This window comes from Ictidomys tridecemlineatus, unplaced genomic scaffold, assembly GCF_052094955.1.
Source record: "Ictidomys tridecemlineatus isolate mIctTri1 unplaced genomic scaffold, mIctTri1.hap1 Scaffold_150, whole genome shotgun sequence".
Taxonomy (NCBI): domain Eukaryota; kingdom Metazoa; phylum Chordata; class Mammalia; order Rodentia; family Sciuridae; genus Ictidomys; species Ictidomys tridecemlineatus.
The window spans coordinates 134,762-151,569 of NW_027521325.1; the positions used below are offsets into that span (position 1 = coordinate 134,762).

General features: G+C 33.7%; 1 pseudogene; it reads left to right on the forward strand.

Moving 5' to 3' along the window:
- Positions 1-1,317: 1,317 nt before the first annotated feature.
- On the forward strand, positions 1,318-8,060 carry LOC144372724 (geminin coiled-coil domain-containing protein 1-like; annotated as a pseudogene).
- The last annotated feature ends 8,748 nt before the right edge of the window (positions 8,061-16,808 follow it).

The following is a 16,808-nucleotide window of genomic DNA, read 5'->3' on the forward strand; positions in this document are numbered from 1 at the left end:
GCACACATATATATTATATATATATACACATTATGTATATATACATTATATATATATATATATTTGAATATACATTATACACAGCATGAGTTTGTGTGTATCTCTATTCAGATTCCCATAAGATCCAACAGAATGTTAGTTTGGAGGAGAAGAGGAAGGGAAGCATAAGACAATTATTGATTCAGAGGTTAGTCTATAAGATGCCATATTCTGTTTTTTCATCCTTTTTAATGGGTTCTTTGTCTTCCAAGGTGATTAGAAATAGAAATATAATTAAGATAGTTCTGACTGGCTTATTTGGTGAGCTAGGCATTACAACGGAAAATATAAATATGATTCATCCAGTAGTAGTCTATTCGTTGTTCAAGGACCTGTGGAAATGTTAGGAAAGTTATAGGAGCTGATTCCTTTTTAGATATTATAATTAAACCACTCAAAATTTAATCTGGATCTAAATTTAACACCTTCACTGTTTCTTGATTAACTGTATGTAATTTCTGTGTGTTTCTCCCACCCTTCTCTCCGTCCACATCTGCATCACCCAATCTTCTGGGAAACCCACCTCCACCCCAACTCCTTATACTGAATTTCACAGAACACCATTCTGCCTTGCCAAGACCAGTATTTTGCAGGAGACAAGAGTTATAATTGCCTGTATTCCACTACACCGTCAGAAACTAGTGTTGACGTTTCCACGGAGACTTGGATCTCTTTCTGGGCTGCTGGTCTCCTGGACAACAGTGAGCCCCAACAAGCACCACAGACACAGGGTAAGTTCTGCTCTTCTGCTTTAGTGGTAGACCTGGAGCCCTTTTCAAGCAATGTGGCTGCAATGCATCATGGTCTGGGACTCTGGAAAAGGGATGTTATAAAAAAATTAAGTTAGTCCAAAGAGTCTTGAATTTTACAACCTTAACTTCTGCTATTTTGTACTTGCCAAATAGTGAAAATGGGATTATTTCTCTTTCTTGCTGGACAACACGTGTTTCTCCCTCTAATGTATAGTACTTGGAGATTCCAAACTCACTGAAAGAACTTTTCTGGGTCATATTTTATAAACAACATCCTAGTAGAATGTTTTGGAGTCAAGATACTAGTTATAACATTTCTTTTGAAATTCAGGAAAATTTCCCAAGTATGATAAAGAAACAAGAATGAATAACTTCATCTTTTATTTCATAGAGGAGATTCTATAGACAATGCCTTGTAAGTAGAAACAATTATTCTCTTACACACACACACACACACAAACACACACACACAAGCACTCACATAGGATTTCAAAGTGGGAGGGAAGTATAACATTGATGGAAAATTATGAATGGTATTAATCTTGACTTGAAGGTTAGTGAACATTTTTATAAAATTAAGTGAATTTCTGTATAAATAGTCAAATTTATCTAAAAATTTTCAGATATCTTAGAATTAAATACCTATACTATAGTTTGCCATATGCTCCTTTGGTGGACACAGGGGTTAAGGAAAGGCACACAAAAATGAAAACCTAAAATGTTGAAGCACACTTACATATTATGGATAAAGTTGTTCAGTTTTACTTTTTCACTATAAGCAACAGCAAAGACAAAATGCCCAAAATATGAACCCAAACTGTTTACAAAATTGAATTCCTGTTTTCTTACTCACTACTCTATTTTAATAAAAAATTCTTCAGTAACAGCAGTTTAAGAAGAACAGGGAAAGAGTCAGAATGGTATTAATGAGATGGAATAAAGTAAAAAAAAAACAATTAAGCATGCCCAAATGCTTTGGATTTACAGGCATAGCTTCCTGTCAAATATGAAAAAAAATCTTTGTAAAAGCATAAAAAATATACAGATGAAAACAGTTAAAACAGAGAAGGTAGAATTTTGCAATTTTTTATCATGGTCTTCAGAGAAACAAGGTGCAAATTATTTAAAAGTAGACATTGCTACTAAATCAAATTCTGAATTCTATTCATTAGATTTAACAGGTAGGCAGACAGAAAAGGAAATAATAGCATCAAAAATGTTATTAGATTATCAAGCCAAACACTATATTATTAATGTTGAAGCTTATAAAAATAGAATAAAAATTATAAAAAAGATAGTGGGATTGCAATATTATGCCTAGTGGAAGGAAAAGGTTAATAAACATTTGAATGAATTAATGATGCAGCTGAGAGAGTCTTTATTAATTTAACCAACAAGAATATACATACAAAGAGAAGAATATGACCACTTAGTTCCAAAAAGAACAAAAAATCCCACCTCTTTAACCACTTTGGCATAGGTTGTATAAATATTTGTCTGTTACAGCTTGCATCCTTCTTCTGAAAGCTTTAAATATTTTGTTCTAGTGTGAGGAAGCAACAGCTATTTTTAGAAAGGTAACTGAACCTATTGCACTTTGGGAATGGTTTGGTGAGTTCATTGCACATAAGTCAAAAGTGTGTTTTCTATGCTATTTTGTATTTTCTCATAGATTCATCTTCTAATTCGAGTTTTCCTATTCTGGACTCATGTTCCTGGGAAGAAGCTCAGCTTTCCTCACAGCTCTACAGAAATAAACAGGTATGTGTGGATAGTTAGAACATTGAGACTGGCCATACATCCTGCAGTCCATTCTCCACTTGCATCTTCCCTTAAGTTTATGCTGCTACTTTTTCCTCTTAAAATTCACATTAACTCACTTTAGAACTAAAATGAGCATATGTCGAGAGAGAGAGAGAGAGAGAGAGAGAGAGAGAGAGAGAGAGGGAGAGAGAGGGGGGGATAAAGAAGGAGGGAGGGAGAGAGAGATTGTTCATCTAACTCCTCTCTCTTTCTGTCTCAACCCCCCCATACACACACACTCATATACACAAATAACACTTGAGGAAGACATGAAGTCAGGCTCTGACTATATCACATTTTAGCTGTGTGACCTATCACATCCACCTTTTCCTCATCCATGAAATTGGAATATTTATGCGGCATATCTCAGAGGGCTAATGGAAAGACCAAATGGAATCATGTCAGTATTTTAAAATGATAAACATGGATAATTGCGTGGAGAATTAACGATGATGACAAAGGTTTTTATCCAAATATTGTTTCATTTTCCATATTTTGTTCTTATTTGTTCCCCCAAAATAATATGATCTACTGAACAAACAGGCAGATCAATCTGAATGTGGCACAAGTCAACCATCTTTTCTTTCTTTCTTTCTTTCTTTCTTTCTTTCTTTCTTTCTTTCTTTCTTTCATGTGCAAGGAATGAGTCCAGGTAAACCTTTCTAAACACCTTTTTTCTATATTTAAATAGTTTAAAGCTGCTCATTTTCCTTTACACCTACCTGACTCCCTTGTGGTTAAAATTTTAAAAGTCATGTAATACCCTCAAATACTTTGTAATGAATGAAAAATTCAGAGCACAAAACTGAACAATAATGTGGTAGGGTGTTGTTGATTTCATTCTCGGAGGACAAGGACTCCCTGAAATTGTGTTCATAAAACAAACAGAATAATAATCAAGTTTAAGAAGGCTGAGGCACAGTGGCATTATTATAATGTTACAAAGTCAATACAGTGGCACGACCTTCACCATTGTCTGCTTTTTGCAGCTCCAAGATACTCTGGTTCAGAAGGAAGAAGAACTTGCTAGGCTACATGAAAAGAATAATCATCTCAGACAATACCTGAATTCTACTTTGGTTAAATGTCTTGAAGAAAAGGCCAAGGTGTGTAATAATCTTTTTATAAGGTCAGGGCAGTGATTTAAGAAAGGAAACCATTAATGTAAAATTTCTTAATTAAAAGCAAGAAGTGTACTTAACAACAGGTCATGGGATATATGAGTAGAATGGATAACATTTCTTAAGGAAGTACATGACTTTCACTAGAACTTTTATGTATCACTTATTAGAAGTATATAGATTGCAGATTCTATCCAGACATTATTACAAAAATAGTTTCTTATATATCAAAAGCTAGGGATTGCTGAGGAAACAGGTTGATCAAACGGAGAGTTAAGTGGAAATCAGAGATTTAAAAACTCAGTTGTTTTAATTATCTTCTTAATGTAGAAATTAAAGATTTAAAAACTCAGTTGTTTTAATTATTTTCTGGCTTTAGGAAAATCATTCTCAATTAGAAATTTGGTTACCTGCAGCTACAAAAACTAAAAATCTGTGAAAAATCTCTCTCAATCTAAGATGCTGTGATGATAACTGGAGCTTAGTATCTTGAGCAGCAATTCAGTATATACAGTTACATTATTTTTTATTCACATTTTTCTTACACTATTAAATGAGCTATTTCTAACTCAAATATAGCTTGCCTATAGTCTCTTTGTGTTCTTTTTTCTTTAGTTTTGTGTTTTTCCTAGTATGTGTTTGCTTCTATGACCAATTTTTACTTTACTCTTAGAGAAACTATTATTTGATATTATGTAATCTAAATTGATTATGTGTCTGCTGCTTTTACTGAATCTAACAGTTGAGAGAAGAAAAGATACTAGATTTGACTACTTTACTGTATAGTAAGCTTTCATAAATAAAGGGCTAGCATTGGCTTCTAACTCTAGCCACCATTCCTTGAAAAAGACATTATTAAATTATTAAATGACATTAATTAGCTTTACCTTTCTTGACCTCAGTTCTCCAAGATTTAAAATAACAACTGTTTTCAAGGGATTGCTTTGAAAGTTAATGAAATAACATAAGGAATGTTGTATAGTGTTTAAACAAGAGTTCTGTCTATATTCAGATAACTTAGGTTTAATTCTAGGCTAAGGGATACTTAGCAAGTCACAAATATGTCTGTGTCTTAGTTTCCTCATTAATGGAGATTTTAACAGTATCTATATCCAAAGAAATAGTGCATGTGATGAACTATTCATAAATTATATCAAATAATAATTTGTTTATTTTATCAGTGATAATTCAATAAACAATTGCTTTTATTGTCATTTTTGTAAAAATTATTACTTCTCTGATTTGAAATCTTCAAGACATGATCTGCTTTTTTCAAGTTTCAAACTGAGAGTAAGAAATGAATTCAGGTACCTAAGAAATAAGATGTTATCATGGATTTTACTTTAGTAACAGACACTAATCTAATCCATTTTACTTGTATGTGAAAAAATATTAGAAATTTAACCTATTTTTCTAAAGAATGAGGGTAACTAGTAGATATTTAAAGGAAGTATAATTTTCAAATGTCACTTCTTCAGAAATTGTTGTCATTTGGAGATGAGTTCTCCAAAGTGTGTGGAAAATTCAGAAAGAGGAAGAGGAAACACAAAGAGCAGGGATACTCTCCTGCTGAGATCCCCCTCCTAAAAATGCCAAGAGAAACCTCTCTTGTGAGTTTGCTAACTGTGAAAAACCACCTGGGCCCCATGGTGATCCCTGGGTGCTACAAACACTTGGATTGAATGACCTCAACACCATTGATGACACCTCATCAGCTAACTACAGTGCCCTCTCCTCTCATCCCAGAATAGTGACTAGCACATACTCCCATTTTCTGAGTGATGCCATTGATTATGAAAATGTCCACAGAGAGGATGTGCCAATCAACTATGGAGGTGAAAGAACAACCCCCTTGCACAGCACTGCCAGCCATGGGGAAGACTTCCACTACTTTTCTCAACTTTCAAATCCCCCAACAGAGGTGCAAACACTTCCTTATCATCCAGCTGATGTGTCACCCAACAAGACAGAGATGACATTTTACACATCCCTGAGTCCTCACTGTAATGTCAAAACTCATTCTTTCCACCAGGAACAAGCCTTTGTGTGTTGAGATGAAGAAGGAGGCTGGAAGTTTACCTGGGTCCCTAAACAGCCTTAGTGACTCCTCTTGTATCACAGAGCACTGCCAGGAACTCTTTTACAAAGATCTCTCTTGCACTTGAACCTGACTATGTGGAGCATAGAAGCTATTGCCCAGACAATCTTTAGCCACTTTAAATGTTACTCTCAACTACCACTTAAATTTGTAGGGAATAGCTTCCAAGAATCCATATGAGAGGTATATGCTCTTCCTCCACCTGAACTTGACTAGTTTGCACATCAATGTCTGCTATCAACTTCTTCTCTTTGCCCTGTACTTGAGAAGGTGTTTTCCAATCTTTTGTAGATTTCTTCAAGAACTAGTTATACTTTGCTTATCATGACCTGTTTAACACCTTTTGTTCTCTTATCAAGTAGTTTAAATATGTATGGTCTTTATTTCTCTCCCTCTTCTACATTTCTTTATTTCTGAAAATTGCCTTTAGAATGAGCCCTATTGTTGTTTCAACTACTTCCTCCTGGTTGTTTAAATTGCTAGAGGTAGGGTAAAATCAAGTGTCTGCCCATCACCACTGCTGAAGAAGTATTGTGGATATAAGTAACAGTATGTCCAGAGCAGCTCAAAGAGTCAAGTGTTGCAGGATGGCTTTAGCAAAACATCTCTAAGACAGCTGCGACTCCACTGATAAGCAATATCACTGAAAAATGACAAAAGTTAAAAAGAATTATTACTTCAGAATGTCCCAATACCTGCTTCCATTGGTATCTGGCCATTGTTTCTTTAACTGACATAGCTCAAAAATGATATTTTTGAGGAACTATTACACAACAAATCATCATCTTAAACTGCACAGATGCTGGCAAACTGATCACTAGCCCAGCACTGACAGTGTCACACTCATTCCTTCTGTCAGTCATGTATTCATGCAATTCACCTAAAATATCTACAGAATACCTCATGCTCACTTTGTGACAGGCATTGTAATTTAGAATGGTGATAAAATGTGAGCAGTTTGGGCCCTGTGCCCACATTCATGAGACCTAGAGCCATTCATCTGCTGTCATCCCTGAGAAAGCTATTTCCCTTGCGTGAAAATTCAATTTTTCCAGCTGTGGAATACAGGACTTGATTAGATAACTTCTAACATTCTATGAATGAAGGCTGGATCCTATCAGCTTTATTTTTATTTGGTCATTCAAGGCCGTTTTTCCCTTAGATAGGTACTGCATATGCTAGGTACGGTGAACTTTATTTGCAATGGAAAAAAATAGAAAAATAAATATGAGACATTTATAATGAGCATTAGAAATCATTTCTCTTGTCACAGGATTCTTTTTTCCAGTATGAGCCCACTTTGCAGGTTGATTCAGTCTGTGTGAGAGTAACCTCTATCTAAAAAAAGATACATTTTAATTTGTAAGTAAATGTGAATAGATTGAATGCAAGCATGATATCAAAGATCTCTTCTTCCCTAAATTTTTTAAGAATATTTTTGGTAGTCTTAACTGTTTCCTTCCTTTCCATCCTTCAAGCTCTCTATTGTTCCCAGAATAAATTATGCATCAACGTCGGGCACCTATGCTTTTTTGGCAACATGATTAAATTCACCAGGTTGAAAGCCATCTCCATCTATCTCTTTCTATTCTCCTCTCAATACTTCACTTTGCACAATCAACTTCTTTGTGTGTGCTATTTGGAATTCTTTGTAACCAAGACATTTCTTTTGTGTTTGATCATTGCTTTATTTACATTGTGTGAGCAAATATCTATTTTATAAAACTTTATTACCTATAGTTTTCTTTATAATTCATGAAGGGGAATACAAATTAGTAATTAATATTATTCTCAGGAGTATTTTAAAACTAAGGAAGAGATAGAATACGTTCTACTCCCCCCATACCCCCCAAACACAAAAGTGCCTTTTACATTCTTGTATCTATGCCTCTTGTGGGTGAAATTTATCTCTAGAATAACAAATTTAATTAGAATTGATTATACTTTGCTACACAAGGAATTGAGTAAGCAATGGAACTATTTAAAAACTCTTATACTCAAGCTGTAAAACAAAATTTACCAGTTAACACATATTTATTTTGCAATATCCATGTGCCATGTTATATGTTAATTACCATGAGGAAACACCCAGGCTTCTCACAGTGCATTTGGTGCATAAAAAAGTCACCAAAAATATCAAAGCTTTTGAAAGCTTTTAAATAAAACTTGGTTTCAGCCTGGTTAAAGAAACTATAGGACATTTATGTGGCAAATTATGATTTCTTCTAACTCATATCATGAATGATAGTATGGAAGAAAATTACCACATATGTTTGCAATTATATTTACAAACATTTGATATTCATTTGAATAATGTATACAAAATTATTTTGTTAATGTTTGAGAAATTGGAAATTCATTTCACTTAAATATATGTTCTAACTTTTATAGTTTTATCATGCATTTCCAGTAAACCAGTTAATATTTTATTAAGATAAAGTGGGAAATGAAACTAAATACCTTTGTGATTATGATGAATAATTTTATATTGTGCATAACATTTTTAATAATGAACTTTTTTCTCCTGGATTTTTGTGACCACAATTTTTGAATCTCTTTTGTATGATATATGATATGGCCACATTAATATCCTCAGAATTTAATGGTTCCTTCTCTCCTCTAGGATACATTAATGATTTTTCCCATGTTAGGTGGCCTGAAGAGTCAAATGCCTTAGGAGTACAGCACTCTCTTACGTAATCTCACAGAAAAATTAGAATTCAATTTTTAAAAATTTGATGACACGTCCAATGTCTTCTGATACTCTTGAAACAATCCTGTGTCTTACTAGTATCTGGAAAATATGGACAATTGGAAAGTCTCAATTCTATAGGTGATGTTTAATAAGTAGGATTACTTAAAATTGCAGTGATGTTAAACTATAATTTTGAAAAGATTAAAGGATGTGTATAAATAAAAAGACTTTAATGTACTTGATGTAATTGAAGAAAGCAGAATTTGTTTTTAAATATGACAAATGGATTCAACAATAAATCGAAGTACCACAGGTATAGCAGAAAATATAGTTAGTACATTTACTGATAACTACTTTTATTTTGTACTAGGGATTGAATCCAGGCATGCTTGTCCACTAAGCCACATCCTTAGCCTTTTTAAAATATTTTGTTTAGAGACAGGATCATACTGAGTTGCTTAGGGCCTGGCTAATTTGCTGATGCTGGCTTTAAACTGCCTCAGCCTCGGGTGCCACTGGAATTACAAGTATGCACCTGGCACTTGGCCATCCACTGATAACTTTTTAAATGTATAATTTTTTGCCTGTAAAGTTCAGGTATACAATTAGATATTTGTTTCAGTTTACCAAAAGATTCACATATGGTTAAATAGCAAATGCCTAATTTTAATTTTTTTAAATAAAACAACATATATTTGGTTTTCATGTTAGAAGTTTATGATGATTATATTTATTAACAATCTTTTCATATTTTTATCTACCTTTTTGTTACATTAACATAAACATTCAATTTTAATCCTTATATTGGATATTCTGCAAATGTAAAATATAATTCAACACTTAATAATAAGCACTTAGATGATATGTTTCTTTTTGATTTTAACTTTTTTAAATTATGGAAGTCAATTTTGTAATGAACTTATGACTAATAAATAAATGACAAGTCATTTAATTTTATGTTCAGCCCTTAATTTGAAAACATGTTTTCAGTGAATGGAGCAATGAACTAAAAAAAAGGTTTTGTTTCTCCTATAAATCCTATGTCATAAAAATAACTGTATTTCAATTTACAAACGTGTGAGATAGTAGTATGATTAATAACTGAGGCAATTATTCAATAGATACAGCTGGTGTCAAGCTCTGCTGATGATATAAAGATGATGTTATATAAGAAGGATATATGTATTAAAACTAACTTATGTATAAATGAGAGAAACAACTTCAACATGATTGATTAAAGCAAGGGTGTAATAGGCTCTCATAATGAAAACGTCCACAATGCAAGTATGAAATATGGTTGATTCTATATACCCAAAGCGTACTGTCAAGAATCTGGTTTGGGATTTCAAGGGAGGTGGTATTTGGGGATGTATTCTTGAATGGTGATAAAAATAAAAGCACACAAAAGTAATAACGAAACCAGCTCTGTGAGTTTGAAAAAGAAGCTACATCTCATAAAATATTTTCTATTTTTGGACATTATCCTTATTCTTCCAATTTATAATCCTGTTAAATGAGTAAAACTTGAGTTAAAGGTTCCAGACTGGTCTCACTTATGCCATGGAGAGTTGTAAACATATTGGATTATCTGCATGTGAGAATTATGAGCAGGATTTCCATAAGGCCATTATCTAGACTATGTTAACAGTAAAGGGGAGAAAATGCTTTGGGATTTGCATATCAGGCCATGAACCCTTTCTATTAGGACATTCTTTTGGTATCATTGATGGATAACACTGATTTTATTCAGTTTTTTTTTTTTTTTACAGGGCTGTTTGAGTTTTTTTTTTTCCTAGAGAATAGTGCTTAAACTTTGCTCGCTCTAAATAACTTTTGAATATGAATGTAGTCAATACAGATTATTAAACACAGATCATCAGGATGAATTAGATGGTGTGAATTTCATTTGAAAGATATAAAACCTGGTCTGAAGTGCTGTGCAGGTAATAAATAATAAATAGGCGAAGCCTAAGAAAAGCTCTGGCATTGACTTTAGATCTAATGCTCTTTCTACTATAAGACATAATAATCATTTTGGGGACCAATAAATGTACTTATAGGCCATTGGCTATTACAGTGTATTACAGGCTTCAGATATAGAGGCCCTGCAAGTATACAGGGGTTCTTAAATCTTTATTTTACTGTCATTGGAGGTCTATTTCATAGCTTAAAAATTCCATCATTGCTAACAGACATTTTTCACAAGAGACCTAATTCACCTTCCATCATTTTGAAATAAAGTAGTGTGTAATTTGAAGCCCATTTCAAAAATTGGGATGACTAAGAGTGGGGTGGCAAAGCATGAAAAGGCATCATGGTCAAAAGTATTATCATATGCTTCTTAAAGGCAAAAAGAGAAATTCTTTTCCAAATATTACTGCTAATATTCATGCCTAGAGTAGCTATGCATAAGCAATCCTTGTGAAGATTCTCTTCCTCTCATCATAGGAAATAGACTTTATATACTTCTTCAGGTGATGGCATTACTTCCTTCCCAGTCAATCCTTTTAGGTTTAACACCAGGGGAAAGTAAAATCATGATATATAAAGTGGTGAACCCACTGGTACAGACATGCCATGGATATTCTATCTTCTCTTTTTGGAAATCAGGAGTTAAATGGTAACTTTCAGGTACACAGCAGATTTTCCCTCTCATCTCTATCCAAGGTTTATAATCTGAAACAAAAAGGCAGAGAAAGTATTTCAAGGTAATTTCTCACTTCAAAAGAGTCTTTAACACCAAAAGGATAGTCCCCCTGGGATAAGGTCCAGATCTCTCAGGAATTTTTTGAAGGTAATGTTACCCCAGAGCCCTCCAGTTGCAGTGAATCTGAGAATAAGAGAAGCTCTTTAGTGAACGTGCTGTGAGAAACCAGAACACCTGGACACAATGAGGCAAAAGTTCCAAACATGTCCTCCTTTCATTTTTGTCTCCTGACATTTGCCACTTCACAGAAGCCACAATGTCATCCTCCCTCCATCCCTGGCTCACAGGGAGATCATTCCAGATGCAATCTGAAAGTGACATCTGTACAGGACCGCCCATGGCCCCACCTACCTGGTAGAGCTGGGAGTATAGCTGTCATCCTAGCCTCCATTGAGAATTAGAGCACATATTGCCAGAGACTTAGCCTTTTCTTCCTTTTCTTTTAAGGACTACCACTAGTCCCACCAAGTCCATCTTATTGTCCTCACTCAGAAGTTAGACAATAATTTTAATTAACATACTCCTTTTTTTGAAACAATACAGAATGAATTCAGATTCTGTCATATATCCTTAAACTTCACAGTAAAACTTCACAGAGTAAAATATACATTTTAAATTCTCAAATGAAACACTTCATACTTCATAAAATATAGCATTCCAAAATAATTTACAGCTATTTCTACTGACTCAGTTAAATGAATACTCAATATTTTCCTTTTTTGTTCAAAGTGTGATCTTATATTTTAGGGACTGTAGTCCATGTCTAAAAGGTTGATAAGTAGAGAGAAACTAGGAAAGGATTCATTGATGACATGAAGTTAGAGACATTCATCAAATTATACTGGCAACAAACACAGATAGAGGTAGAAGGAAAAATAGAAGAAAAGGTATAGGGCCTATTGGGGAAATGAAAACTAGCCCAGGTGGCTGCAGGGTAGCATTTTATAAAATAAAGCATGTATTCTGGGAATTCAGCAGAAGTTTCTGTATAATGAGACACACTTCTGCTTCTTTGGATGTTCTGTAAATACAAATGGAGGTAACATATACTGAGTCCAAAAGGGCAAGAACAATAACTTACACATGTTAGTTTTATCCTTGAAATAAAGCATCATCTCTCATGCTTATTTATACAGTTTCCATTAGAGTCTTGTTTCTCTTCATATCATATAAATCTTTTGTATTTTATTATTTATACTGGTTCTAGTACAGTAATTAGTAAAAAGGAAAAAAAACCTTATGATAGATGTACTCTAAACAGTGGATTAATCCATTTGCAGAATTAGCTGGATAGGATGTGAATAGAGGAGTTAGGTCACTAAGGAAATGACTTTGGGGTTTATATTTTGTCTCTGATGAGCAGAGTTCTTCCTTTGCTTCCTGTCTTGAACTAGGTAGCCGTCTTCCATATTGATCTGCTTCATGTTGGCCTAGAGTAATGGAGTTGGCTGACCATGGGCTGAATATCTGAAACTGTGAGCCAAAATAAACTTTTCCTCGTCTAAGTTGTTTTCATTGGGTCTTTTGGTTACAGTGATAAAAAGTTGACTAAAACACAAAGCCAAAAAAGACATCAATATTTCTGTATAGAATTTCCCCCCAAATGGAGAGAATAGCAGAGAATTGATACCTGAAAAGATAATTGTCAATTTTAGAATTAAAGATTGAATTCTGAATAGAATGTAGGATCAATAAAGATAAATCCATACATAAGCACATCTTAGTGAAAATGGAGATCATCAAAGAGAAAGAGAATAATCTTAAAAATTACCACATGGTAGAAACAGATTATGTGCAAAGGAAAGAAAGAGGTGAACAGCTTCTTATCAACAACAACACAGGTTAGAAAACAATGGAATCATATTTTCAAAGTACAAGAGATAGAAGTATTGATCTAAATTTTATATTTAACCAAACTGTCACTCCAATGTGAGACAAAGCAAATACTATGATGGTTTTCCAACCATCATCACTCATGGAAAATATTATTAGAGAATTATTTCATGAAGATTAAAAGTTAACTCAAATGGGAGATGTGAGATACAGAATACTCAATACAGATTTGAGATACAATTACTGTTGAATACAGTAATTGATTACATATATCAGAAAGTAAGTACAAGTAACTACTGACTACCTAATTAATCACGAATTTTTGTTAACTTAAAATTAAAATTCTTAAAATAATAACAAAATCAGGGAGGTGGAGAGCAATTTTTAGCGAGTCATTAAACTGTATTAAAATTTTTGTTGTGGTAAGAAAGAGGAGATAAATACTCATTGATTATAAAATTTGTTAAAAAATATCAAACTAAAGATTGAGTTGGCTATCATCTGTATGCACTTTAGATACATATTTCACTTTGGGCTTCAAGATGATACCCGTGGAGCCCACATTAGAAGGCAAGAGCCCTCATTAGAAGATCAGTGGTAGACACAGCTCCTCTATCTCAGACCTGTCCCAGTTCTGGGACTCATATTCCAATCTCCCTGCAGATCTTGAGGGAGTGACACCTCTGCTGTTGCTTCTGCTGGGGTTAACATTGTCCTAATAGCTTATCTACAAGCTGCTGCCTACATCTTTGTAAATAATATTTTTAATGAATACAATACCTTTATTTCATTTATTTATTTGTATGTGGTGCTGTGGATCTAACCCAGTGCTTTGCATGTGTGAGGCAAGCCCTCTACTGCTGAGCCACAGCTCCAGCCCCTGTATATATTTGTATTACTAAAATATCTTCAAATTCAGATGTCTAATTTGAGTGTGCTATCTGGTATCTGACATATATAAATTTAAATTTCAAACTATAAAAATAACAAAAGAAATGCAACCTATGGCTATGAAGCCGAGAGAGAGAGAGAGAGAGAGAGAGAGAGAGAGAGAGAGAGAGAGAGAGAGAGAGAGATTCAGCATAGTGCTAGAAAGTTCTAGCCAGAACCACTGGGCAAAAGAAGGAGATACAAGGCACCTAGTCTGAAAAAAGAAGGAGATGAACATTCTCTATTTACAGAGAACATAATTTTATTTTTATAAAATTCTAAAGAATCCACAAAAAAATATTAAAAATCAATCAGTAAAGTTGCTGAATATAAAGTCAACACAAAGAAGTCTGGAGAATTTCTATATACTAATAGGAAACTGAAAGAGTTAACAACAAAGCAATCACATTTATAGTGGCCACAAAAGAAAATAGTTAGAAATAAATTTAAGAAGGCAAATGTCATCACACTGAAAATCATAAAACATCGGTGAAAGAAGCTGAGGAAGACAAATAAATTGAAACATATTCTATATTTATGGATTAGAAAAATTACTAGTGTTAAAATGTTTATACTGACCAAAGTAATTTGCAGATTTAAAGAAAACCCTATCAAAATCCTGATGACATTTTCACGGAAATATTTTTAAAAATTCTAAAATTAGTGCAGATTCATAAAAGACCAAGCATAGTGAAAATAATCTTGAAAAAAAAATGAACAAAGCTGGAGGCATTAAACTACCTGACTTCAAAACATACTAAAAAGCTTTAGGCACCCAAATAGCATGGTACTGGCACAAAAATAGATGATGAATGAACCAATAGAACAGAATAGAGAGCTCAGAAATAAACCCAGGGACTTAGAGCCAACTTCTTTTGACAAAGGTGGTAAGAACACTTAATGGAACCAGGACAATTTCTGTACTAAGAGGTGTTGGTACACCAGATATCACATGAAGAAGAATGTAATTGTATTTGCATTCTTATCTCACAAAAAGATCCATTCAAAATAGGTTAAGACTTTAAACATAATACCTAAAACTATAAAACCAATAGCAGAAAATGCAGTGGAAAATCTCCATGAAAATAGTTCAAGCAATGTTTTTTTAATACTTTTTTTATTTTTATATAATCCCCAAGGCAAAGGTAATAAAATTTAAAAAGTGGAAAAATAGAATTACAACAAACTAAAACTCTCTACAGGCGAGGAAACAATCAACAAAATGAACAGACAACCTATGGAATGAGGGAAGTTTGTCATTCTCACATCTGTTAATATAAAAATATAACCACATAACTTAATAGCAAGGATCTGAATTGATATTTCTCAAAAGAAGAGACATAAGTGGCCAAGAGGCATATGAAAAAATGCTCAACATGAGTCATTAGAGAAAAATGCATTTTTAAACCACAATGAGATATCACTTTTATTCTTGATAGTATACCCCTTATGGAGCAGATAACAAATGTTATAGAAGATGTGGGGAAAAAATATTTTGCACACCTTTGGTGTATAATGTAAATTAATATAGCCATTATGCAATCTGATCAAAATCCCAATGGCAATCTTCATAGAAATAGACAAAGCAATCATGAAATTTATCTGGAAGGATAAGAGATCCAAAATTTAGCTAAAGCAATCCTTAGCATGAAGACTGAAGCAGGTGGCATCACTATACCAGACATTAAACTATATTACAGAGCAATAGTAACAAAAACAGTATGGTATTGGCACCATAAAAGACCAGTAGAATAATGGTACAGAATAGAGGGCACAGAGACTAACCCACAAAATTACAATTATTTTATATTAGATAAAGGTGCCAAAAACATTCACTGGAGAAGAGATAGTATCTTCAATAAATGGTGCTGAGAAAACTGGAAATCCATATGCAACAAAACAAAATTAAATACCTATCTCTCACCATGCACAAAACTTAAAATGGATCAAGGACATAGGAATTATACCAGAGACTCTGTGTCTAACAAAGAAAAAGTAGGCCCTAATCTTCATCATGTGGGATTAGGCCCCAACTTCCTTAATAAGACTTCTATAGCACAAGAATTAAAACCAAGAATCAAAAAATGGGATGGAATCAAACTAAGAAGTATTTTCTCAGCAAAAGAAACAATCTGTGAAGTTAATAGAGAGCCCACATTCTGGGAGCAAATTTTTAATCCTCACACATCAGATAGAGCACTAATCTCTAAGGTATATAAAGAACTCAAAACACTAACCACTGAAAAAACAAATAACACAATCACCAAATGGGCCAAGGACCTGAACAGACACTTCTTGGAAGAGGATATACAATCAACCAACAAATATATGTAAAAATTATCATCATATCTAGCAATCAGAGAAATGCAAATCAAAACTCCAGTCAGAATGGCATCTACTATTAAGACAAACAAGACAAATAACAATAAGTGTTGGTGAGGATATGGGGGAAAAGGTACATTCATACATTGCTGTTGGGACTGCAAATTGGTACATCCAATATGAAAAGCAGTATGGAGATTTCTTGGAAATCTGGGAATGGAGCCACCATTTAACCCAGGTATCCCTTTCCCTGGACTATACCCAAAGGACTTTAAAACAGTATACTATAGGGACACAACCACATCAATATTCATAGAAGCACAATTCACAATAGCTAAACTGTGGAGCAAAACTAGATGCTCTTTAGTGGATGAATGGATAACAAAAATGTGGCATATATACACAATGGAATTTTACTCAGCATTAAAAGAGAATAAAATCATGTCACTTGCATGTAAATGGATGCAGTTGGAGAAGAAAATTCTAACCAAAGTTAGCCAATCCCCCC